The following is a 25,348-nucleotide window of genomic DNA, read 5'->3' as shown; positions in this document are numbered from 1 at the left end:
TTACAACATTACATCTTTCAATTCATTTAGAAGAGTGAGACTTACAACTAATTCTATCAAATGCAAACTAGTTGCGATAAATTTGCCACCTCGCCCCCTTGTTTATTTTGAACCTGATGAAATCGTAGATGATACACTTGGATCCGTATTATTCATTCCACTACTACACACTTTTATGAACAACTAACATTATTAATTTTCGTAACTTGGCGTATTAACATTTAAATATTTTGCTAGTACTGTTGTTTTGGTGATGGGGCAATCGTAGTTATTAACAACTAACTTCAATGATTTTAATGTAACCGTATTAACATTTAAATATTTTGCTAGTACTGTTGTTTTGGTGATGGGGTAATCGTAATTATTAAAAATTAACATTATTAGTTTTCATCACTTGACGTATTAACATTTAAATATTATGAATGTATTGTTCTTTTGGTGGCGGGCCAGTTGTAATCATTAACAACTAATTTTATTGATTTAATCGCATGAATTTAATTGTATTAACTTATAATAGTTTGCTTGACATTTGGTTATGGTGGCGGAAAAATAATGATGATGTAAAAAATAGAAAGGAGTGTATAGTGTCGAGACTCGCGCGCGTTTTTGATTTCGATTTTCGTTTATTCTCAATCTATACACGGGAAAGGGGTGGGGCTTCATCATTATTTTTCTCTATACACTTATTACTATATTACAATACAAATTTTATCTCACTCATCTTATTTATCAGAATAGATATACAACAACAGGTTTCACAACGGGACTAAATAATGCAAAAATATTATGTAAGTATTAACAATTGCTATTCCAAAATATGTTTGATGTTTTAACCAAGTTGTTTTATTTTGTGTATATTTCAGACCTAAACCACATCCCAGTAATAACACTACTTCACTAGGGACAATGCAATCAACAAGTATGTTTAGCGTCTTAGATATTGTAAGAATGATTAACTCTGCGTTTCATAGTTCAAAGATATTTATTACTTCAGGTCAAATCACAGTTCAAAACTATTTACATGATTTTAAAAACTATTTACATGTTTGTACTACAACCATAAAAACTTTTAAATTATTTACGTGATCTAAATCTAAAAACATTATCAGCATGGTTCAGTTTCAGTTTAATCCAATGTTTGATCTCTAGTTCTGTACATTCTCCAGCCACTTCATGAATCAAATTAAAAATATTCTGAAATTTCGCAAACGGGATTTTGTCATCGTGCTTTCCTCGCCCGCTCCACGACATAGTTACCAATAACGGTCTATCAACTATGATTTTGAGGCTCTCGAAGACCCGCTGTTTGGAATCACCAGTTCGCATTTTTGTTTTCAACCATGCAGCGAATTGGTCCAAATAGCTTCTATTTTGTAATTTGTTATCTAGGGTTTCAATATCTTGTAGTGTTGTAGCTGGTCCGGAAAAATCAGTGGGGGCCGGCACGAAAACCTCCGTGGTATTATTGTTTGTGTTTTTAGCTTCCCGGGCAAGCAAGAGATCTAATTTTCGATTGATTTCGGTTTGCCCTGCGTGAAGTCTAGCCACTGCTAGCTGCACTAGCCGAATCGCCTTAGCCTGATCCATTTGATTTGAATTTATCTGCAAGGAAGATTTTTTTTGTTAGTTACCATTGTTATTCTTCAATTGCAGCACTTTAGATAGATGACTAACCTCGTAAATTTATTTTTCAATAAAGCACCTGTTTCTCTTGAAGGAACAATTTCAGTTATGAACCTGAGTTTGCTTCAATCCGAAAGAAATGCGCTAGCACTAATACATGCATGAGAAGATATCACAAACACAAGTAAACACCTCCGAGCACACTCACACAACTACAATTTCTGAGTCGCTGGATGCACGCACACATCCCCATTTGCTCTGTTTATTTGACTGCTCGAACGTCCTCCAACGTTCTACCGCGTGCAAGCTCCCATATAAAAACGTCCTCCTTTTACCCAGGCCCGAGGCCTGATGACACAAGTGGAGGACAACTTGCATGCGACCTCGCCTAGCGGGCGGGCACGACCGATTTTCTTTCGACTAGTATTTTTATGTCAAAGTAGCGATTTGTTTACTTTTTGCTCTGATGTTTGCAACAGATTTTGTTCGTTACTCTAGGTTGAAAAATACGCTAAATTCAAACATGATAATGATCAATTAAATGCAAAACACGTTTTGTGGACCTTTGCGTTATTACACGAGCGGACAGTATTTTTATGTCAAAAGCCAATTTTGGCAGAAAAATACTGGGCAAAGATGACAGAAAAATCCCTCGTCTAATAAGGGTATCAATGTCTCCAAAACTAGGAACGACGGATAAATCTTCTTATTTCAGTAGAAAATACCTACCAAGGTTCCTGTACTTACTCCTCATTCAATTAATTATTTCATAAACTAAGAATTACGGAGAGAAATCTTTATTGTATAAAGTTGCTTGCCTTCAAAAGATCGTTAATTTGAGGGTTCATCTATTAAAAATGGCAAAGGCAACTTTTTGTTCAACAAATTTGCTATTTCTGCCATTATTCGTGACCCTGGTCACCTTACACACTGGTCACCGTTGGTGGTATGGCAAAGTCACTGGACTGCCAAAATTTTGACATTATAGTGCCTCTTGGTAGTCTGATAAGGCTGGTGTCAGTGCTTTACCGCGTCAGGTTTTGACAGGCGGAAATGTATGGGATTTGACAGCTGCAAGCTGTCGCATGATTTTATCGTACGATAAAATACGTACGTTTAATCTTATTAAAATTGGAAACATTACAGAAACATTGGTGGTCCGATAAAATATCGTGCGACAAAGCACTAAGGCCATACCACTTGGGAGTAGAAGTTTATGTCATTCATTTTCGGTTCATGCGGTTTTCGGCTGTTGATCATTGAAATAACGGCATATTGATTGTTAATAAAATCAAGAAACATGAATCACGTTCAAATCGAGCTTAATGCCAGATACAGCAAATTCCACACAATGACAGCTCAGTGATATGAGAAAGCTAATTTCACCAACGGAACCCCAGCCACTCCAACGTCATTCTCGTTTGACAATCCAGTGACTTTGCCTTGCCACCATTTGTGGCCAGTGTGATAACGCAGTAACGAATATTTTGCAATAAAAGTAAAAACAAGTAAATATGTCCCTGAAAGCACATATTACACCACAGGTGAAGGTGCAACCTGAACCAACAGGGAAACCGAAACCGCAGGTGGTAAGCTTAAAATATTCTTGTTTTTGCTTTTTGTATTAAAATCGGTCCAAAAATAATCTATCATGCTCCCCTCGCTACAAAGAATGGTAGCAAATAGTTTCAGTAAGACTTGACGTGCTATATACACTTTTAGTGGCGACCACTTGTACTTTATCCTCAGCGACTCAAAGGGTTGTGCGTGTAGCCACCCCCATGTGTGGGGGTTCTTCTTTTGATTGAAAAAATGGAACGAATAAATATATTGTTATCATCAATTACAAGAACAGGAACAACAAAAACAGCCTAATCAACGTGACCGATACATTCAATAGATGCAGCATCATCAGAAACAACAGCAACAACAACTTATGCAACAACAAATAAAACCCAAACAACAACAACAACAACAACAACAACAACAACAACAACCGCTGTTTGGTAGAACTATGGTTTATGTTTCAAATATTGGTTGTTGGCTTGTATCGCATTGTATTAAAATATGATTTTCATTTAAAATTGTCGACTACTTATTCAATTGTGTTTTTTTACTACATTTCAGGTGTCATAGCAAATGCAAATACAACAACAATAAATGGAGCGGCAACTGCAACAGTTGAAGGAACAACTAAAATTTCATCTGCACCAACAGGAGCATCAGGAGCTAGTCAGATTAAATGTTTACTTTGATTTTAATATCCACTTTTTTGCACGATGATCGCATTTTCGTCTAGAAAAATTCTGACAATCAGCTGTCAGAGTCAGAATGCATAGAAATTTCCGTTGCAGCCGAAACCAAATTTCTTTGCAACTATTTTGTCCCACTTTTACATCGAAATTAAAATTATTTTGCGAGCTCAAAAAATTAAAGTAATGTTTTGATATTTCCTAAAAACCCGCAAAGCCTAAGAAAAACATTACTTCCGATGTTGTTACGCAATGGTTGCTTATATTTCAAGCTGGGCGAACTATCGGCTTGAAGTGTGACAGCTTCGCAAATTTTAACAATTTTCTCAAAACCATTGATACTCCCAAAATTGGTATTTGACTATAATAAATCGATTTTAACACTATGAAAAAGGTTAGGGCTCATTCTTATTTGAAATCAGTGTGATAATTGATCTCCTTCTAGTGGGCCAAAAGTCCCGCACCAACCCTACATTCACAACCGAAAGCGATCTTCATCTGTACCGTTTGAAAAGGACAGCAACGGTTGGATGAGAAAGAGAGCAATAGACTCTCGCGTTGCTTTTGTGGTGATATATCTCTTTACCGTTTTGCCAACATTCAGTTGATTTTTTGACTTCTAGCATTCAGCACCGCCAACCGAGGACAAATCAGTCCACGCAACCGTGAGACATCGTAACTTAAGTTGCAAAAGGAGTTCCTAAACCATCCAGTGTTCTCTTCAGTGTTTTAAAACCCCTCGTAATCATATTTGCCTGCATAGTATTTCAAGTAAACCCTTCAATTTTCTCTGCAGTTTAAGACGCACCGCTGATTTTGCCAGGACCTTGCCAAATTTAAAGAACTAATATTGGATGGCATCAGAAAGCAGCGAAACAGACAGCTTCAAGCTAAGCTGCATGGGCTAGTGAACGAATGTTACAGTAACTTCAACCTAATAGAACGAATTTACGTTGCATTGGCATCAGAAAGTGAAGTCTACGGAAGCCTACCATCCATGCACCATGCACAGTTCACGATGCTTACGATGTTCCAGTGATGACCTTCTTGTGAAATTATCCGATCTGGTGATTTGCAAATGCTTGATGGCGAAAGAAGTCTATGTAAGTTGAAGCAACTACTTTTTAAACCTTCGTTTATCTTTATGTTATTCATTTTTTTCTTCAGTGTAAAACATCCAACATTTGGTCGATAATTTACGCTCGGTTGTATCGAGATACCTGCTAGTTTGGGTCTGTTTGGTTAGTTTTGTCGCTACGCTTTTTCAGCATCCTATAACGATTCTATCTCTCCCGGGGAAACACATTAAGAACTTTATTGTTTTGTGACATTACTGGAACAGAGCTCTTCAATCCTGAAAAGGTATTTTTTACAAGCCTTCGGGCAGAGCCTACCGTTTTGGCCTTTAGTAGTGGTATAAGGCACACCAAAAGTACGCATGTGCAGCACCCATTTTGTCCTCTTACTTGCTCCCTGTTAAATATGTTATCCTTTTTTATTATTTTTCTCGCTCATATCTTTTCTGTCCCAACACGCCCAGTATAATATTTTAATATAAAGGTACTTTTTGAAAAACTTGAACGGCTAATAATGTAATGATATGTGTATACAATTTGAAGCACACGTAACATTATATATATTCTTAAAATGTTCTGATGTTCACTGATCCGAAGCATTGTGATTTCGGTCGTGATATTGATTTTACATAAAAACAAACACATTTGTAGTCACTCTACTACTACTATCATAAAATTGGCAACCCCGCTGAAGGAAGGAGCAGTCCCTTTTGCACTCTATACATAAACTCTCTCACACTGAGAATTAAGCTATATAGCAACACCAACATACACTGGATCAATTATCATATCATACGATTTTCAACAATATTGTCATCAATCTGTCGACGGTGTCTTAACTTGATTTAAATTAATGATGACCAGGTGAAAACTTCACCACCTCCAACAAGGTGTCTGTGAGTGGATTTTTCTTATTTGACTTTTTGCAATGTAATCCTAGTAGAGTACATCACCAATTATTATGTTATGAAGTGTATAAGAAGTTTGGCAACTTTAAATTATGCAAATTTTATTCAAACAACCAAACATTCATATAAAGTCTTTGGACAACGTTCGTCGCTTAGCGCAATGTGTGAAATACTGTGCCCACGATGAATTAGAGCATCTACCTTTCAGTGTCTACATCATGAAACCCGGACCATCACGCGGTCGTGTGTAATGTTGATTTTTCTCATTAGACTGCTACGAGCGGATGGTTTTTCCGTACATTTCTCACCTCTACATCGATGGATTCCCGGGTTGCCTTTGGCATGGGGCATTGGAGTGCGCACGACTGAATTGTCGAGCGGGTTTCGTAAGATAGGAAGAGCAAATTTTGTTGAGCAATCATTTAGCACATCGCTTCTTGCGGTATTCACCTTACTGCTTAGGACGTTAGCAACCAGCAAGTTAAAGATTAAGTAGAAAATATCAACCGATTGGTTGTTTTTCCTGTACATCATTCTTGGAATGAAAACCAAAGAAACAAATGCTCGGTAGTTACATTTAAAAATTAATCATGCACATCACAAAACATTCTATTTTAACGCTTTCTACTAAAATATCATACTAACAATTTAACTTTTTCAAACCTTTTTCATAATTCAGATTTTTTGTTTCATACATTGGTTGGGCCTTTTAGTGGTGTGCAAGGCGCACGCGCTACAGTTTGCAAGACTATGTTTTAGAAACGAATTCAATTTAGTAGGATTATTGAACATAGAGAATGATAATATGCCTTAGAAATGAATGGGCTTTCTAAAAGCTTAACATTAATGACTAGCATTGTTTAAATTCATACAAACGAAATGAAAAGGAATGGACTTAGTAAATACAAATTTTTATTTTAAAGTTCATTAATAGGTCAAGTTGATAACACAATTTTTATGCTGTAATGATTGCAAAGAGAATGTTTTCAACTCAAGTCCATTTGTTAAAATTTATGTGCCTTTTGACTCAGGTTTTATAAAGCCGGTAATGTTGCCCTAATGCCAATTGTTTGTGGAGGCTATCCAAAACTGTTATTTAAACTACCTATTTGTGCTTTTGGGCTTATTTGAATTTCAAACTGATTCTTAAGCGGTAGCTATCAACCAAATAAACATCAAAAGTTGGTAAACAAACCGAAGTAACAGATAAGCTCTCATGAAAACCGCTTAAAGGTGTAAAGCGGATGAAGAAAACATAATCCTTCTCAACAGGATTTACCTGCAAGTCACGTGCCATTTTTCAGCGCCACAAATTGTGTCTTATGATCTAATTTCTCATCAATTCGATATCTGTTTGAATCTATGACGTCCGATAGGCGAATGTTTCTTATGTTTCGAAACTTGACTAGTAAAATATGTTTTAATTGAAAATAACAATAAACGCATTGCTGTGTTTACGTTTCTATTGCAGTATTACCTGAACTCATACATTTTTCAAACAAACATTTTAGTTTATAGTGGAAGAAAAAAAAGAATCTATACAGCTTTTTCGGTATCACTTTATTTGGCTGTAAAAAACTCACTGCGCCTCAGAGATACGCATAAAGTCATAAAGTGCTCCCCAACAGGCCCGTTTTCTACCTGGAAAGGCATGCTTCCTAGGGCTCCGACTCTCGTCGGCGAAAAATAGCGGAAAAGAGAGCGGTTGAACCTCCCAAGGCCCTAGGCAAGCCAAAGACCGTGGTCCCTTTTATCGTCCGCTTGCTTTCCACCGAAATATGCTTGGCTATTATTTTCTACCATGAGCCGTGTTTCAGTTTCAAAGGAGAATGGCAAATTTTACCATTACCTCAGATCACCACTACTACCGCGACAGCGTGCAATCATCGCTTCTGTCGACCCCTGTTCACTATCACTTCAACAGAAACGCTTCCTTCAGCGGCACCAATACTGTCACAGTTTCCCAGCATAGCCGCGCCTAGATAAAAGCCACTATAAAAAATCGACCCTCGTCTACAGAATCCCAGCGAACGTCAGGACACATGCGCGGTAATAGAAAATGGGCTCGATGCGATACTTTCCCCTCTCTAACGTGAAATCTACGGCCTTCACTAACGGTCCCACGGTCTTTGTCCTGCTATTCGTGCTTCGTAGGAGGACGACAATCAGTGACAATCACGGCCCTTTCCTTGTAAGGATTTGGGCGATTAAACACTTTGCGAGACCACCCTTTCGCCTTCCTATTTCCGTGCGATGGTGAAAAATTGCGAAGATCCTGATGAGCTCGCATAATTTCGATGAATATTGATCACTTCTCGATGCTTCAGGAAAGGTGTTGATTGGGCAAGGATTTATTATTTGTTTCATATTTTTTATCGAGCGTACAACACATTTGTAATACATCTTTAAAAAATTATGCTGCATCGCAATCCCTGTATAATGCAACGAATATATGCAAGAACAGATATACTCATTGTTGAGAGAAAACATTGTTAACAAGGTTATCTAATCAAATTAACAAGAATCGGAAGTGAACCCTTGTCAAGAATGACAAAATATTTACACGAATAATTATTATCACAAACAAACTACGTCTTTTATCCACAGATATTTGGAACTGCATGATCGATCATGTTTTGCTGCAGGCTTAGGAACACAAGTTTCAAGCTGTCAATGTTTGGAAAAAGCGCCATTTGCCAGCGGTGAAACGGTTCGCATCAAACTTCGTACCGTCCTCGGAAAGCATCCTGTCAATCGGCCTTCAATCATTTTGTGGCCATTTCACCAACCCTCTTGGCACCCGGGTGCACAAATACCACTCAGCAAGTCACGAAAATGACTGCCAAACAAGACCATGAAAAAACCAAGGGGACGAACCTGCTGAGCCACCTCTCCTCGAGCACAACATGAGTTAGGGTAAGAGCCCTAGTATATTGTTAGAATTCCCCGGACGCTCGTTTAACCTTCACTCCGTTTTCCCCTATGCTCTTTTGCAATCAGTTGTCGCTTGAATGTAGCTGCCGGGATACGCTTTCATCCTTCCTCGACCATGCTCGAGGAAAGTCCTGTTGGAAGGCTGTGAGAAAGTAGGAAGGCGACGAGGTCCTTTTCAAAGAGGGAAAAAGAATAGTTTTTATCTTTTCTTTAGCAATTCGATTCTTTTTACTTCAGCAATGACCAGCCGCTGTTGGCTGGTATGAGTGTCATTTACACACACATCTTTGGATTGATTGGGGATTTAATAGGTTTCCCTTCGAGTTTTTTACTTAGTTCGCTTCTATTCCAAACATACCGCTTTAAATGCAAATAAACGTACGAAATTTAGTTTAAATGAAACGCAGGCTAATTCTATTATGATTTGTATCGTTCTTTGCAGCTACTCCTCAGCAAAGGTTTCCAATACAAAATTGACGCTGTTCGTATAGATGATTCTGACAAACTGATAAATGATGTGGTTGTCCACAGTATGAAAATCAAAGCCTCAAACGCCATCGCGCCTTTGTAGATTTTTTCGTCGATTTATGTTCTACATCTACCCTGTAGATCCGAATTTGTTTGAATTTTAAAAAGCGACAAATTCGGTTCTAGAGAGGTTTGTGTGGAACATTTGATAACAACGGATGTCGCAGAAATGAAAATCGACGAAATCTGCAAAATTTGTATTATGTCAATTAAATGACGTATCAAACATAGAAACTATCTGTAAGTACATCGATATCAAGTCATATATTTGTTAATATATCTACAATTTTTCAGGAAACAATCATCATTCATTATGTAAAGACCAGAACATCTTCTGTTAGATTGGTAATGATCGCTTAATTTATAGTTATTTAAAACGATAATAATATTAGCAATATTAAATTGCAAATTAAAATTTTTACGTTTGAAGATGTATACAAACGTTTTAAGTTTAGTTTTTGAAAAATAATGCAATGAAACGTATTACTTGGCTCCTTGTTCAGTCTAATTTTACGAAAAAACTACGCTGCTACAATTGATATACAAAAGATAATTATGAATTTCATAACTAATCAGTACTTCGTAACAGTGCTAGGTTTTGTATGAGAATGTGTTCTTATGGAGTAGAATGGTCCTGCGATAGTATCAAACAGAAATAATGCATACCCGACTTATAAATGTATATGCACTAAAATTTATTTATGGCAACAGCAAAACATAGAAAGCATAAAAATATGGTTGCATTTAAAAGATATATGCATGATACACGCATTAAGGAATATATTCAATAAAATGTGTTAGGTTGGAACCAACCTCTTCTATGCACAGTTTATTTTACTGCATAATGTATGTTTTATAATTCACATTTCGTTCAAGATTAATGATCAATTTTCCTTATTCCACTGTACAAAAAAGTGCATTGAAATTATTTAACTCCGCACATGTTCAATTTTGCTTTGCATAGCATGGTCTTCAATTGAAAATTTTGCTTAATATGATGACTAAAAGTTAACTTGAATTTCCACTATTTTTGTTTCTTCAACATTGATTGCTCCTGATTTAGTTAGTTTTTAAAAGATAAAACACATTTTACAACAAACAGTAAGTCTATTTAGAAACAGCATAAACCCAGGGTAATCTACATTGTACTTACCATTTGACGTAGAAAAGGATTTTGACCCTATTGTGTGGCATTTATAATGACTTTTAACTTATACCCCGAAGTTTACTTTCAAGGTTACCAAGAACCAAACTTTCTGTATGTAAAATGCCATGTTTAACAGTAGATATAAATGAAAAACTATATCGACTTCGTTCCTCAATGGCAAGAAATGGACGGTAGTAGTTAGTTCAACTTGACTCGGCGTAACATTCGTATTACCTCTCTAGTTCCAGCTCATGTAGACAATTAATGTCTACAATGTTAATGTTGTCGAACTGAAACTAGAAAGGAGACCCTTCCACAAACGATCAGTTTAAATTAATAAAAGATTCTAAAAATATATTGTTGTGTTTTTTAAACCACCTGTTAAAAAAACAAGTAGAACTAGTCTTGAATGAATGCATAAAATGCTTCTTCAGGCATGGTCTATGCTTAGTATACATAAGATGGAATCGCATGCGGATTTTTTAAATTTTAACCATGGATAAACGATGATCTATTTTCATAGACCTACAAGCTGACCCGACGAACTTCGTCCCGTCAAATAATTATGCAGTTTCTAATATTCTAAAATTTGAAGCTTACTACCTGTGAGATATGTTAATTTTTGTTTTAAAAAACTGTATAGAGAAGAAATTTGAATTCATTATATTGGAAATCATTTTATTGTGATTTTTTTATTGCTTTTATTGTAACGCACCTTGATAGAATGCATTTTTAGTCTTTTGTTCGGGTGCGTAAATGTACAATGATGCCAGTTTTCCAACGCGTGAACATGCAACATATAGCTGGCCATGAGAAAACCAAAGCATTTCTAGATTTAAGCCACACACTTCCAGCGACTGCCCTTGTGACTTGTTGATTGTCATCGCAAATGCAAGATACACTGGAAATTGAATTCGCTTGAACTGAAATAGCATATCGTTCGATTTCAAGGGAATTCTAGGAACTAAACATTCGGTCCCCTTATAAGCCCCTTTTAAAATTCTTGCCTCTATGATATTGTTCATAAGCTGCGTCACAATCAATCGTGTTCCTTTACAAAGTTTCGGCGCATGAAGGTTTCGAAGCATAATAATTACAAATGATGCTGCGGCATACCAGGCAAATCCTAAGAATTCAGAAATTCCACTGGATAATTCACGGCTTCGTCTTCATTTTCAACACGATCAATTGATTTGTATGATCGCAAATCTCCCTGAATTTGGTTTAGAATTGTCCAGTTGAGGTCATTGACATCTATATTTTTCCGCAGCTAATATTGCACGTGAACTCATCCAATCGTTAGCATAATTTTGGGTGATATTTGGATACACATTAGTTATGAGATCCTCTTTAGCTGAAGTGAATTGGCAAATGGTAGTCGGAATTGATATTAATCCACTGGATATATTAACCGGAATCTGTCCGTTTCCAATTCTTAGAAGCTCTTTGGAGAAAACTCTTGCGCTTCTATCCTGTTGCAAGTGCACTCGCATTTTTGTACGAAGATCTTTGAATGTTCTGTCAAGTGCTTTGAGGGGCCGTTTGTGAGCCATTGTGCACTCATCTCACACAATTAGTTTACAATTTTTCAATACTTGGGCCATAGCTGATTGCTATGAAATGTTGCAAACAGGAGTTTCACTGAGTTGCTTGTTTAACGGTAATTTTAGTGCGGAGTGTGCCGTTCTTCCACCTTCCAGTAGCGTTTCAGCAATTCCCATGGATGCGAGAGCCAACGCAATACGATTTTGAGATTGTGTTGCCGCCAGAATCAAGGATATTAAGAACGTTTTCCCAGTTCCGCCGGGCGCATCCAGGAAGTATAGCCCACCGTTTCCATCATCGATAACCTTCACCAATGGATCATACGCACTCTTTTGCTGCTTGTTCCAAAGTGGGACATTTCTTAGAACTTGTTGTTCCAACGCCTTTATGTCGTATGCGCACTCACGATTCAATACGTCTTGGATTTGGCGATTTGGCGCTGGCATATGAATTTCTGTCAATAATTTGCCACTTATACGCAAACACTAATCTTCAATCAACGCCAATTCTTCATTGTAGATCTTATCGTTCATTTGTAACTCGAAATCTCCTGTTGTTACTCGAATGGGATGTAAAATGTCTTCGGCGATGTCATTTTTGTACGTTTTCTATAGTTGGCGCGGATTTGAAGGCTGACATGTCGAAATGATCTTCGCGAAAAGTGTACGAACTTCAGTGGCATGTGAAGCAGCTGCAGCTGCATGGCATCGTCCATTGTTTGATTCCACTGATTATCATGTTCCAATAATTCTAACTGCTGGCATGCTTCTCGAAAAGTTGAACATACGATACGATTCACGGTACGCAATGACTCAAACGATGTTGGACCAACAACAACCGAAGATAGAAGCAATCATCGTTTTTTGGGTGGATTGTGTATATTCTTCCTAATGCATTAGTTGAAAACACAACTGGATTACCGTCTACTGGTTAGCCTCGCTTTCTACGTAACCATTTCTTTGACGATGCATTCCATGAGTAATATCGAGGCATTTCCGAATAAACTAATGTTCTTGCAAAAGGATCGCTGGCGCAGGTAAAACAAAACTCGTCAAAGTTGTTGCTGGTTGTGTTTCGGCTCGTTGTACTGCATTTTCTAGGTTGAAATACACTCTTTGACCATTCTCCAAATGAACTGCGAGATGCACAACAATAGGTAATCGCTCATGAATTGCAAAAGAAAATATTCTCCATATCGTCCCATTTGATACTTGCTGATCTCATCTCGCTCAAGATGTAGGTAATGTATGTAAGATAAGATTCGTATTTCAAAATTATTAATTTGAATACTACTTTATGAAAAAAAGCCTTTTTTCGAGTTTTCTGATGTTTTTGCTTGTTCTTTAAAATTTTCAAACTTTTCATTTTTCTAAAACCTTAAAATGACCAAAAGGAAGAAATCAGCAAAAGATTCCGTTGGAATAAGTTCAGCCATTTTGTATTTTCGTTAAAAATGGAAGGGTTTTTTTACTTTTGATTTGGAAAAAAGCCGTTTTTACCGAATTTTCCTATTTACCGGCTTTTCCTTAGGAATTTTCAAATTCTCTTTTTTCCTAAACCATCCTTTGACAAAAAGGAACAAATCATATGAAGACGTTATCAAGATTGGTCCAACCGATTTTGAGTTTTAGCATCACGAACATACAAACATGCATTTTTATAGATATAGAGAAGAAGAGAAGAGAAGAAGAGATTAACTGGAAATTAGCATGGGGGAGAAACGATCGTTTGTAGTGATTATAACGACCATTTACTTTGAAAAAAAAAGATTGACAAATGCATTCAATTCATCGAAATTGGACGCTAGACGACAAATTTAACGATGGTTAAATAAACAAATCCGTATGCGATTCCATAAATATTATAGTATTCTATGATTATGAATCAAATTTTATACATGATTTAAGTTGAAAGATTAAATGTTTATTTAGATCTGATGTCCTCCATATATTTTAAATTAATCAATCTTCGTAGTTGCCAAAAATAGACTTTCGTTTTAGGAAATGCTAAGTGCAGAACGAGGATTGTAATTTCTAGAGGTTGTTACAACTTATCAACATCAAGGAGGACGAAAATCGATTGACTTGAGCAAAAAAAGTGGAATATTTTTTTATGTTTATGTAATATTTCTATTATTTTATATATGTAAGACGAAGTTGCTTTCACTGCATAACTAACACATTATTTAACATTGTGAGTTGGAAGACGATTAACTCGCAAAAGAATTAGATCATACGGTATCTATATACACAAACCCGAATGTTGAAACAATAGTGGGGCTAGGCGTTTGTCATGAATTAAGTGCAATATTTAAGTAGAACCATATATGCACCACCACAGTACATAGTACAAACTGTTAGATGTTAGATAATAAAACCTTGATGATTCACGGGGAACAACAAGTATTCAAAGTGTTCTTATGCTTTGATTGGTGAATTTATCTTGACATCTGATTATACGCATCACATATTCCATAAATATTTACAAACAATAAAACAAACGCCAAATACACTATTTTCATTTCTTTCATTATGTTGGAAAATCATTGGCTGAATGATTGACTTACTTGAAACGTAATTAAGATCTCATTTAGGTCATTTGTGAAGTGGATCTGATTGAAATACAGTTGAATAATAGTTATGTTCAATGCAAATCTATGAAAATATTCTTGTTTAACGAACGAAATGTCGCATAACGAATGTTTCCTATCCTTGAATAGCTTTGCATTGCTTCAAAGGTTGTTGATGTGATTTGAATCAAAATGATTGGGGCATGGAACAAATTAAAACTCGATTCATGAAAATGGAAAGCGCTAGTTTTTATACAGCTACTGTAACAATATAATGAATAATGCTTGTTATGATTGGTTTAATGTAATACGAACGTGGTAGTGGCAGTACTCACACGAAAGAGGATATATTAACCAATAAAAAACACGTTTTATTATTTAAAGCATCATCGTGTTCGTAGCTCAGCATCATGAAAAAAGTGGCATTTGTGTTTTATTTCTATTCTTTTTTAACAATTGACGCGCCATTTTGCGAGTCCCGTGAGTGCCGTGAGTGGCAACTTTTTCGAAAAACATACTTTTTCACCCTAGAGGGCGCAAACTTTCTATAGCAAACCTTTCGTTAAGTTTATGCCATAATTGAAAAAGATCACACTGAGGCCACCAGATGACGCTAGTGAGGCCACCAGATGGCGCTAGCGGCGGTCCAATTTCCAACCGGTTCGAACCGGGAATTAGAGTAGTACATGGCTTCGCTCACCAGATGACGCTAGTGAGCCCACTAGATGGCGCCAGGACTATTTACGGCGTAACCGGTTCGCTGGGAACAGACCCCGGTGATTTACGATTTATGACCTTGTTATGACCTTCAAGAACCGTTTCGGAGAACCGGTTCGGTGAACCGTTTCGGAGAACCGTTTCGACCGGTTCGGGGACCAATCAGAAGTCGGGGCCGGGTCGTGGCTTCCACGATCAGCTTTTTTCAAAAAGTAGAAGAGTTGGAAAGATCTTGCTCGGAACAAAGTTGTTTGTTTCGAAAAGACCATTCTTTTGGGGGTTCATTTGTCAAAATCGACCGTGAGACTGAAAAGTTATGTACTGTGACAGTCGAACATGATTTGTACTTTCCGAGAGAAACTGGGATTGAAAGAGAAATGTTTTTGTAATATGTATAGTTTTAACTTTAATTTGAAAGAGAACTTTCAAAACATCAGTCTAACGACAACAGCTTATTGCGGTTCGGTTTGTTATGGTTGGAAATCGAAGAGAACCCCATTTTTCTGTTAGTATTCGAACATTTACCAAAACTTATTAGCAATTTGTTTTAATTGTATTCAATTACTATTGTGTGAAGGTGGTTCACACATATTCTTAAATGCTTTTTGACTGTGTACTTCAGCAGTCTGTTTTGTTGGAAGATCATTAAAACAACGTTATAATTTACTACCAAAAATGATGTAAATAATGAAGCATCGTTAATGGCGTTAACAAGATTTGCTTCATGCAGCTATAGCCTCAAACTCGTAGTTACCGTATCCGTGAGCAGTTTATCGATTGTCCATAGTCGATTAGTTCGGCGGTCGTAGTAAACGGGTGAAAAGGCTCGGTTGATGGTCGGTAACAGAAAAAAGAAAGTAAATGTTTCGTTCAAACATTACAAAACACAAAAATCATCGTCAATAAAAATGAAAACAGGAAAAGATGAACCACACACATTTCTGGACCAATCCAGTCAAATAAAACGGGTTCCTTTCAACCTCCGTTTCTTTTTGCTTGTTGTTTTTAGCGTTTTTCAGAGAGAAGCCACGCGAGTCTTTGGCTATCGTAGGCGGGAACGGGAGCTGCTAACATCGGACAGATTTTTAATAGCATACTTAAGTAAAATTAATTGATTTACAATTGTCTCATTTAAATTCAGATTGTTCTGTGTCGAAGTGTTTGTAGAGGCTTTTTCCCAATCAGTAGTGTTTACGTCTGGCACGACGTTTTCTGTGCCTCTTTAATTCTCTTCACAGCCAAATTCGACCAAAGTTTTGTGGAGCATGGAGGTCGTGACTGTCATTGTTTTCTTTTTGTTGAACTAAACTGTCTTGTCCCTTTGGAGCACGGCCCGACGGCATTTTGGCATAGTAACGATTTTTGTTTGGATTGCTACCTCGCAGAAAGATAACTTTGAAGCACGTGCACTCGAGGTACTATTTTACTTCAAGAATGGGGAGCATATTTGTTATCCAATCGCTTTTGGGAAAACTGATAAACTGGTTCAAAATTACGGTAGCTGCTTTAAAAGTAGCGAACAAACACTTAGACTATCGATGATGGGGCAGAATTGTGGGATGGAGTTTACAAACAAGATGACTACAGCTTTTTTGGAGTCTAATTAAACCCAGCACCCCGTTAACGTAGCTGTACAGTGTGATAAGTGTTAAAAGAAATGCCAAGCTGAAGGTGAAATATTTATGCAGTTGTGATGTTTTTTTCGTTCCCATATGTTTTGGCGAAGCTACTATCCAATTTCAATGTATCTTATTGATTCTTGCTCAATTCGAATCAATTAATCAACATCATGAATTCAAAAAAAATGCGAAGCGATAAAGTAACAGCTTAGAGAGTCTGCATATATTTTTAAATATAGTAAAATTGAGTTTGTAAATGATTCTTATAAAAAAATATGTTCTGGAATTCTACTTCTTAGAAACACGAATACAAAAACCAGCCTAGTTGAGATATCTGGAACTTCAAAACCTTAGTTTATTATTAAAGTAAACTTAACATAAGCACCATACTTAACAGTTTATTCAAATGCATACCCAAATAAAACGTGTGTTTTACTGACCTGAATAAACTTATAAAAGTTAAAACCATCATTATTAAAAACGAATCTGCATCGATTTAGCTACAAGAGTTTTTGACATATCGTTTTAATTTGAGTTGAATTGCGTAGGCATTCTGAGTTCGTAATTAATCAGTGTTGGTTACTTCCGAAATAAACTAGACCCAAAACTCGTAGCAGCGGACACACTTACCGGAGCTACTGGTATTAGTTTCAATACCTGTTTCTTATCGTACGTAGCGCGTGGTCTATCATCATCGTCAGCTTCATCGGCGTGTCGGTGAGTTGGCGGGATGGCACGGAACACAAACCACATGACCACCCCGTTTCACATGGGCATCCCGCTTTTCAGTGTCACCAACGCCAACTCGCGTCACAGAAAAGCTTACTCGCGCCGTGTCAATGAGAGCTAACACGCTGATGATTTTGGTTTGATGGATGAATGGAGTCGATTTCGGTTTCCTTCCTGACGGTCGAGCGAGCAACCTCTCCCCGGATATGCTCCTCGGAATGGGACTCGCACTGATCCGGTTGTTCTCGGCATCTCTTTTTCGAGCATATCCTCTCAAGTCGTACCGTGCGCGTTTAATCAAATCCGAATTAATTCCTGATAAGGTACCTCCACTGTCGAGACCTAGCACGGATCCATCAAAGCCAGCGACATCCGACAGAAGTCGGACGAGTATTCGTTTGGAAGATTGGCCGAACGACCATCGCCACCACCAACGTCGCATTTGTGGCTTTGCAAACGTTCAATGGCCAATTTGTGCACCAGCCTGGCTGGCCACTCTTTCGTTTATGTCGTCGTCTCGGGGAGCGCGAGTCTCGCGGAAACGAAATTGTCGATAATATCGAAATCATATTTTAATTTCTAGTCTAGCATGGTTTATCCCAGCCATTCCACTTCCATTGCCGGCAAACGGACCGACCACGACGTCAACGATAGGACCGTGAGTCTGGTTGACGGGCAACCAGATAAGCCCAGAAAACGAACGACCGTCGGCGTAGCAGTGACTGGCGGCTGGCTTACCGCGATACTGGTCCCCGTCGGGCAGGTTGAGCTTCTGGTCGGCTCCAAAAGAAGAGATACAAATATTTAAAATAAAATCCACTCAATCCCTTGTACACCTCCACACCACACTGCCTCGTCCAATCCAAACCAATGTCTCACAAACAGGACCACACCGTTGTGTCACCGCTGCTGTTGGGGCCGCACAGATGAATGGATGAATGATTTGGTGGATGCCACCGTTGGCGAGTCGGATCGGAGACCACCTAATAAATATTAAATGTTAAAAACCTGTGTCACATCATCACTCATTCTTCGTCCCACTCGTTTACAGTACGGTACACCCATCGGGGAGAGGGTTTTGTTTTTACCAGCTCTTCCTCCACCCAGTGACATGGTTTTGAACCTCAAACCTCACTCGTCTGTTGTTTCCAGTAACCCATCTCGATGCAGCGATCGTCAAAAGATCGTACCATGTGCTCGGTACGATTTTAATCCGACATCACCCACTTCCTGCTTCCAGCAGATATTTTTATAAGAAGTTCTTGGATTCTTTACCGGTAGCAATCAGCAGTTCTGCCGCAAATGATAAGACCGGTACAGGGTTCCCGGTGTCCTTCCTTCTCGATTACCAAAATCGAAACATTAACACGCTTTCGAGCTTTCAACGCAACCGGATGAAAATGATCGGTCTTCAGAGGCCGAATCAGACAATCGAGTAAACCTGTTTTACACCCTCCAGCCTCCGCAGATGTGACAATTGAAAAGAAAAAGAATACACACTTCCAACTTTGGCGCGATCACTCATTCTCAGGCACGAGGACATTTCAGACGAAAACCCGAGTAAAAGGGAGAAAAGGGGAATAATTTTCATTTCTATTCGATCTTTATCAAAGTAAAGGTAGCACCTGGTACCGGTTTGTTCTTAGAGCTACTGTTAAAGTAGCAATGTGCACGCAGCGATGAATGTCAATAAATAGTTGAACCCGTCATAATCGATAACCTGTGGCAACTTGTTTCTTATTCATACAACATAAACATAGCTGGTAAAATGCCAAAAATCTAATAAATTCGCAGCAATACAGTAAATTATATAAACACTATAAAAATTAATGCGCAAGCTAAAGTAGAGGGTAGAGTTACAAACTATCTTCATACAAATTCTGTCGGTTATAGAATGCTGAAGCAAAGTTTTAAAACTCAAAACCAAATTTTCTACCCGTTCGATGGTTATGTTCCCTATGGTTGCTAATGTTTACGTTACCAAAAATATACAACAACAACACTATCATTTTTTAAATTGAGATTGTGACTTTTTTTTAACAAACCTTCAACTACTTCGACTCCAAATTAAAGACGATTGTAGCACGTTCCACATGTTAAAGCAAGGCAAATGCAAATTGATCCCATGGGACTAATATTGCTTTCCGGTTGAGTGTAACCAATATACTCTGCTGTCAAAATATATATATTTGTCTCCAATCTCTCTTGAATACTTCCAAAGCTAAACGATGTTTTGAGGCTAGAGAAAATATGTGTACGCTAGCATGGGCATTTGAGCTGCAGAATGGCCGCTTGGTCCGTCCGTTACAAAAGGGTAAGAAGGAATGATCGATTTCTCCGTTAGCTCCTTGCTTTTGACTAGCTGAGTGGAGGAGAAGGCTATGATTGATTGAAAACTAATTATCTTTTATTATTCATTTAGATTCACCACCCGATTTTACGTCTACCGAGATATCTGTTTTTGCTCTCTTCAGCCCATGCTATCTACGAGTGAACATGGCTCGCTTTTCTTTACACGCATGCAGGTTCTCGCCTCCATCTTGCTGACTTCTTCGACCTTTTTTGCGTTGCATTGAGCTTATTTTATATTTAAAAATTCTTTATGCTACCTTGGATCGAATGTTGGTCTGCTTTTAATTCGTCCAACATTAGGCATGGCGTTCAAGATCTTACAATCACGAAGGATGCCGCTTTAAATACCACACTAATTAGCCACCTCCGGACCTTGGCCATGTACACTTCGTTCCACCGTATATAGGCGTCCAGCGTTAGGTTTAACCCTAAGAAACTGTTCCCTAAAGTTCACCGAGTGTTATCAATCACACTGGATTCCTACCAAAGACAGCTTCGCCCTGGATGCCAGAATTAGGTGGGCTTCGAAGGCTAATGTCAGCCCCGTTGGCCACTGTACTATGTAAATGTAATTAATGGCTACCAAAACGAAACCATAAGGGGATCCGGAGGAATCAACGAACGCTTGTCGAGCCTTCGACTGTTGAAGCGTTATTGGAACCTTGATTGCAATACTTTAGAAGATGTCTCTAAATAGACCGATATCAATATCAGCACCGTACATTCTTTACTATGACGATACCAGAGTTGTTCCATATCCGTCTTCAAACCTATAATTCATATATAATGTTTCAAAATATCTCATTTCGGGGGATCGGGCTTTGTCCGTCAGATTTGAAAAGAACATTATGCAGGGTAGTGCTTAGAGAACAGAATGGTTCCTAAAGCTGCATCAACAAGGGTTCGATCGAAGAACTGAACTCTACATTGCTGAAAGCTAGTGATAAGCGGTCATTTCATTCCCGTTTCTGTGGTTCTCTTGCCAACCGGAGACAAAAAATAAAAACTTGAACAACTAGAACAAAGTAAACCCGTTTTTGTTTTTATTTTCGATTTTGCTGCTCCTATGCTGTTCCTCGGGTTAGAAATATTTGACGAGATCGGGGAAAGTAAACGCGATAATGGAAATCCACCATTTTAAATAAGCGCTTCCTTTCAAGTTCTATTCACTTAATGTTTCATCGTACAAACATAAAATATGTACACAAGCAGAGTTGATTTCAATAAGACAAAAAAAATGGATGTCAAATATGAAGTGCAACTCCATATTCCAAATGCGTACTATCCCAAGACAGGAGCGTTCTGAAATGGAATGCCAAAAATGCTACTGAGAAAATCAAACAAATCTCAATATAAATCCTTTCTCAGCCATCATCATGACCATCGGCTCGCTATTTGTAGCTCTCCCTTTCATACTTTAGGTTGATTCGTCTCTTTCCGCTAACGGGTTGTCTGATTTCCGTGGCTCAACGGACAGCTGACGTTCGCATGGCGTCCAGCGCCACAACCCGCACCATCGCCAAAGGCCCCTGCCGGGCCGAAACGGTTCCGCTGTTGGATCCCCAGAGAGCGTACACCAGAGAGCCTCTGCAAAGGAATGACACTGCAGGAAAGCGTATTGGATCGAAGGCTCCTGCTGTTTGCAGCGGGTCCATCGCCGGCTTCGCTCCCTCTCGGGTCGGGCTCTCGTAAACATAGTGGCCATGGTGGCGGCTTTTCATGACTACCACTACCGCCTGCGCCGATGGTGCCTCGGACGACGGTACAGGCAGGAACTCCTCGTTGATTGCTGCGCTGGTGGTGTCGCTACTTTTGCTGCTGTTTCCTCGAGCCAGCAGTCGTCCTCCGTATCGACCCATAATAGGGCCGGTCGTCGACGGGGACGCAGCGATGACGCTCATTGGGTTTTCAGTTCATTCCCTGTCTCCTTTCCCTACTGTTCTGCCGAGTCATTTCAAATTAGCCACCTCATGCAGCGTCGGGACGGTGTTGGAAGCCAAAACCTGCAGCAGGAGCAGCAGCTAGTTTCATATCGCAATCATGTGGAGACGCTTCATCTCCATATTTAAATAACCGACCGATCCAATCCGCAGCCATTCGTGGATGTGAGTCGTTCGTTTGATTTTCTGATTGTTGTCCGAACTCTTTTTATTTTTATTTTACGTTGCCTTTGACTCCCGGAGAAGGTTTGGATTCAATCTAACAACAACTTTACAAGCATGGCCCTTCCCGTTCGTGAGGCTCAACATTCTGTCCGGGCAGTGATCGCAACCACCGAAACACGATTATCATCACGGTTCAGCTCTACCGAATCGGTACGATTTCTATCAGCTTCGGTTATCTAAATTAGGAATGATATGCATTTTTCATGGCCTTAATTCTGCAGACACCTCCTCCCGATGATACGCTATTTGGATGAGAAAGAAGCACACAGAAGTCATCTTCGCTAACATCGTCGTCCTCGTCGTCGTCGTCACTTTGCAAGACTGAACCAGGTAGACCAATCGACCAACCAAGACTCGAGATCAAGCAATAACAACTCGGTGATCTGCAATTATTGAGTCCCACATCTTATTAAATCGATTCGTCGAGCTGTTCAGTATTCGTTTACGATGAGATCGCGAGAGGAACAAAGCTATCAGTATATGGGGGAATTGATTAGTTTCTGTTTAACAAGTAAAACATACATATGAACTACACCATAAATACATTTGAAAAAAAAAAAACAAATATAGAGAGAAGTTGCTCGGGGTCTGCGACAGCCGAGCGCTAGCGCCGGTTAGAAAATCGGCCCATGAGCACCGGGGCTCACCACCTCGACGGCGTGGGTTCGAATCCCAACCGAGACCGGACCCTCCCCTGTACGAGAGAACTGACTATCCACGTACACATAGGGTAAAAGGTCTCGTAAGAAGAAGAGAGAAGTTGCATTGCATCTACATCTTACACGTTCGTAGCATTCCATTTCAAAACTATTTGTAGAAAATGATAAACAAAACTATAGAATGGATATCCAAAAAATTATCTATAAAAGTGTTTTTTAAGACTTTAATACACAACCAACAAATTAACTAAGTTAATGTTTAAGTAATGTCAAATTTCCTGAGTTTTTTTATAAGCTCGAGTTTCAGAGAGAATACAAACATAAAGATGTTTCCCACCACAGAAAAAATGACTTTTATCTATGGTAAATTCATGAAATATTGATTGTTTTGTTTACGATTGTTGTTTAGAAACTAAAAACATCAAAAATTGAAAATGAATAATAAAAAAAAATCCTATATCCTCAAATGAATCAGTATATTTATTTATATCCTTTAGGGAGTTAAGCTTACGATCTGATAATTTTGAGCACATGATTACTTCTTGATGGATTGCTTTAAAAAGAAAAGAAGTGAGAATAATAAAGACAGAAGCCAAGGATTCAACTCCCTGTAAGTCCCTAGACATAGATAACTTTATTTCAGTGTTTTGTGTGGACGGTGTACACTAGCTGGGCTCAATTAAATGTTGGTATTGTAATCAAGATCCCCCTTCTGTGAAAGAATTGATTTTGTTCGACTCACAAACTTCCAACATTTTTTCTAGAAAGATCGCATCAGCCCAAATAGACCATTACAATATAGCGATCTTACTCAATAAGCAGTAGACAAGGCAGATTTATACGCTTACACTGGTGCAATGTGTGACTGTTGGTGCTGTTTTCCCCAATTTTGTCAGAGATGCTTGTCGAATTTCAATTCAATCAATACGCAAGGGCTCCGAGCGATGGTGGTGATGGCGTCACCATTCATCACTCTGCGTCATCACCGCCATTACCAACGCCATTTTGCTTGCATTTCGGATTTGGGATGAATTCTATTTCCCAGATGCCATCCACAACATCCAGAGTATTTTGCCGAGACTAAATTTCCTTCGATCGGTTGGACACAGGGCACGTTACATGGGAATGACAGCCGCATTGTCCGGTAGGGCTTCGTTGAACAGTTCACTCCACCTTTCCACCTCCTCCGGGACACCTTCAGAGTTTTCTTTTCATGTGCCGTGCTGAACCACATCACCGCCAAGGCTAAGGCGAACACTTGGGTTTAAACGAGCGCTAGCAAAAAGGGGGAAAACGTACTCCGTCAGCGCCGTATCCTAAAACGGGGAATTCAGAAAAATACATCCCGACTCAGGCATCGCTACCATACGTATGCCTTGCGCACGTACAAGGAACCCAGACCGGGATTCGTACAATAAAAAAAGGCGAAACAGAAACAGAAAAACCACCCAACCATCGAACACGAGTCCGTTTTCAAAGGCCGGTGGAATAAGCAGACACAGGAAAACTAACGAAATCATTAATCATTGAACATGAAGCTGATACATTTTTATGCTTTTTCAGTATTACTAATGTAATGTGTTTTTAAAAACATTGCTAGTGTGAGACCTTTAACCGTACGGATTTCTTACGTTGCCGATCATACCTTTTCTTTCTCAATCTTTACATTCCTTATTTAGCTTTCGTCTGCTTGATGATCCTCGTTCTTGTCCTGTCAATCTTTCTACTGACCAAATTCTTCACAAACACCACTCGTCTCGTACAGCGCTCGAGAATAATCGCTTCACAAGAAGCCATTTGTGACCAGTTAAAGATTAAATTCCAATGCGTCTTCACAGACTGCTTCCTCACGACTTTTAGCTAGGTCAGCAGTTGATACCACATTTTCTCTTCAAATTTCTAGAAAAATCTAGTCATTTTCTACATAAAAATTGATTTTTTCCTGATTGACAGAAATGGTAGTCGATGGACATTCTTAGGATACTGTGTCAAATTTGATCTTCGTGTAACATTATTACGGCAAGTGCCTTGTTGCTTTTTATACACACATTTAGCGATCTGTTACAGCATTGTTTCGGTACTATCAATGAAGAAAGGTGTGAAAATCTGTGCACTATTGCAACATCATCGTGCTGGCGCTATCGTAGTTTACAGCATTGATCGTTCAATCATTCTCTAAGACACTCGCTTTGACTCGCTCTATTAACATGGTAAACAATTTGAGGTTTATCCAGCCCTGCTGATGATCAAATGATTAGTTCCAGATTCGTATCGAGATAAACGTAAATAGATCCATCGATCAGTATTTGTGGCCGATAAATGAAATAAAAATGCCACGTCATGAATAAGGTATTATTCTTCTTGAACATGTTACTTAAGCCAAGGAAAATTTCATAGCAATTTCATTATGTTCGACGATCACCTCACGATAGGTACCGAGAATGAGGAATACAGATAATAAGCCTATAAAATAAGCAAAATAAATGGTAAATCATGAAAGGTATCAAATGTGTTCATTTGCTTGA

This window comes from Anopheles coustani, chromosome 3 (genome assembly GCF_943734705.1).
Source record: "Anopheles coustani chromosome 3, idAnoCousDA_361_x.2, whole genome shotgun sequence".
Lineage (NCBI taxonomy): Eukaryota > Metazoa > Arthropoda > Insecta > Diptera > Culicidae > Anopheles > Anopheles coustani.
The sequence above is the reverse complement of the archived record's forward strand: the minus strand, read 5'-3'. Positions refer to the sequence as shown.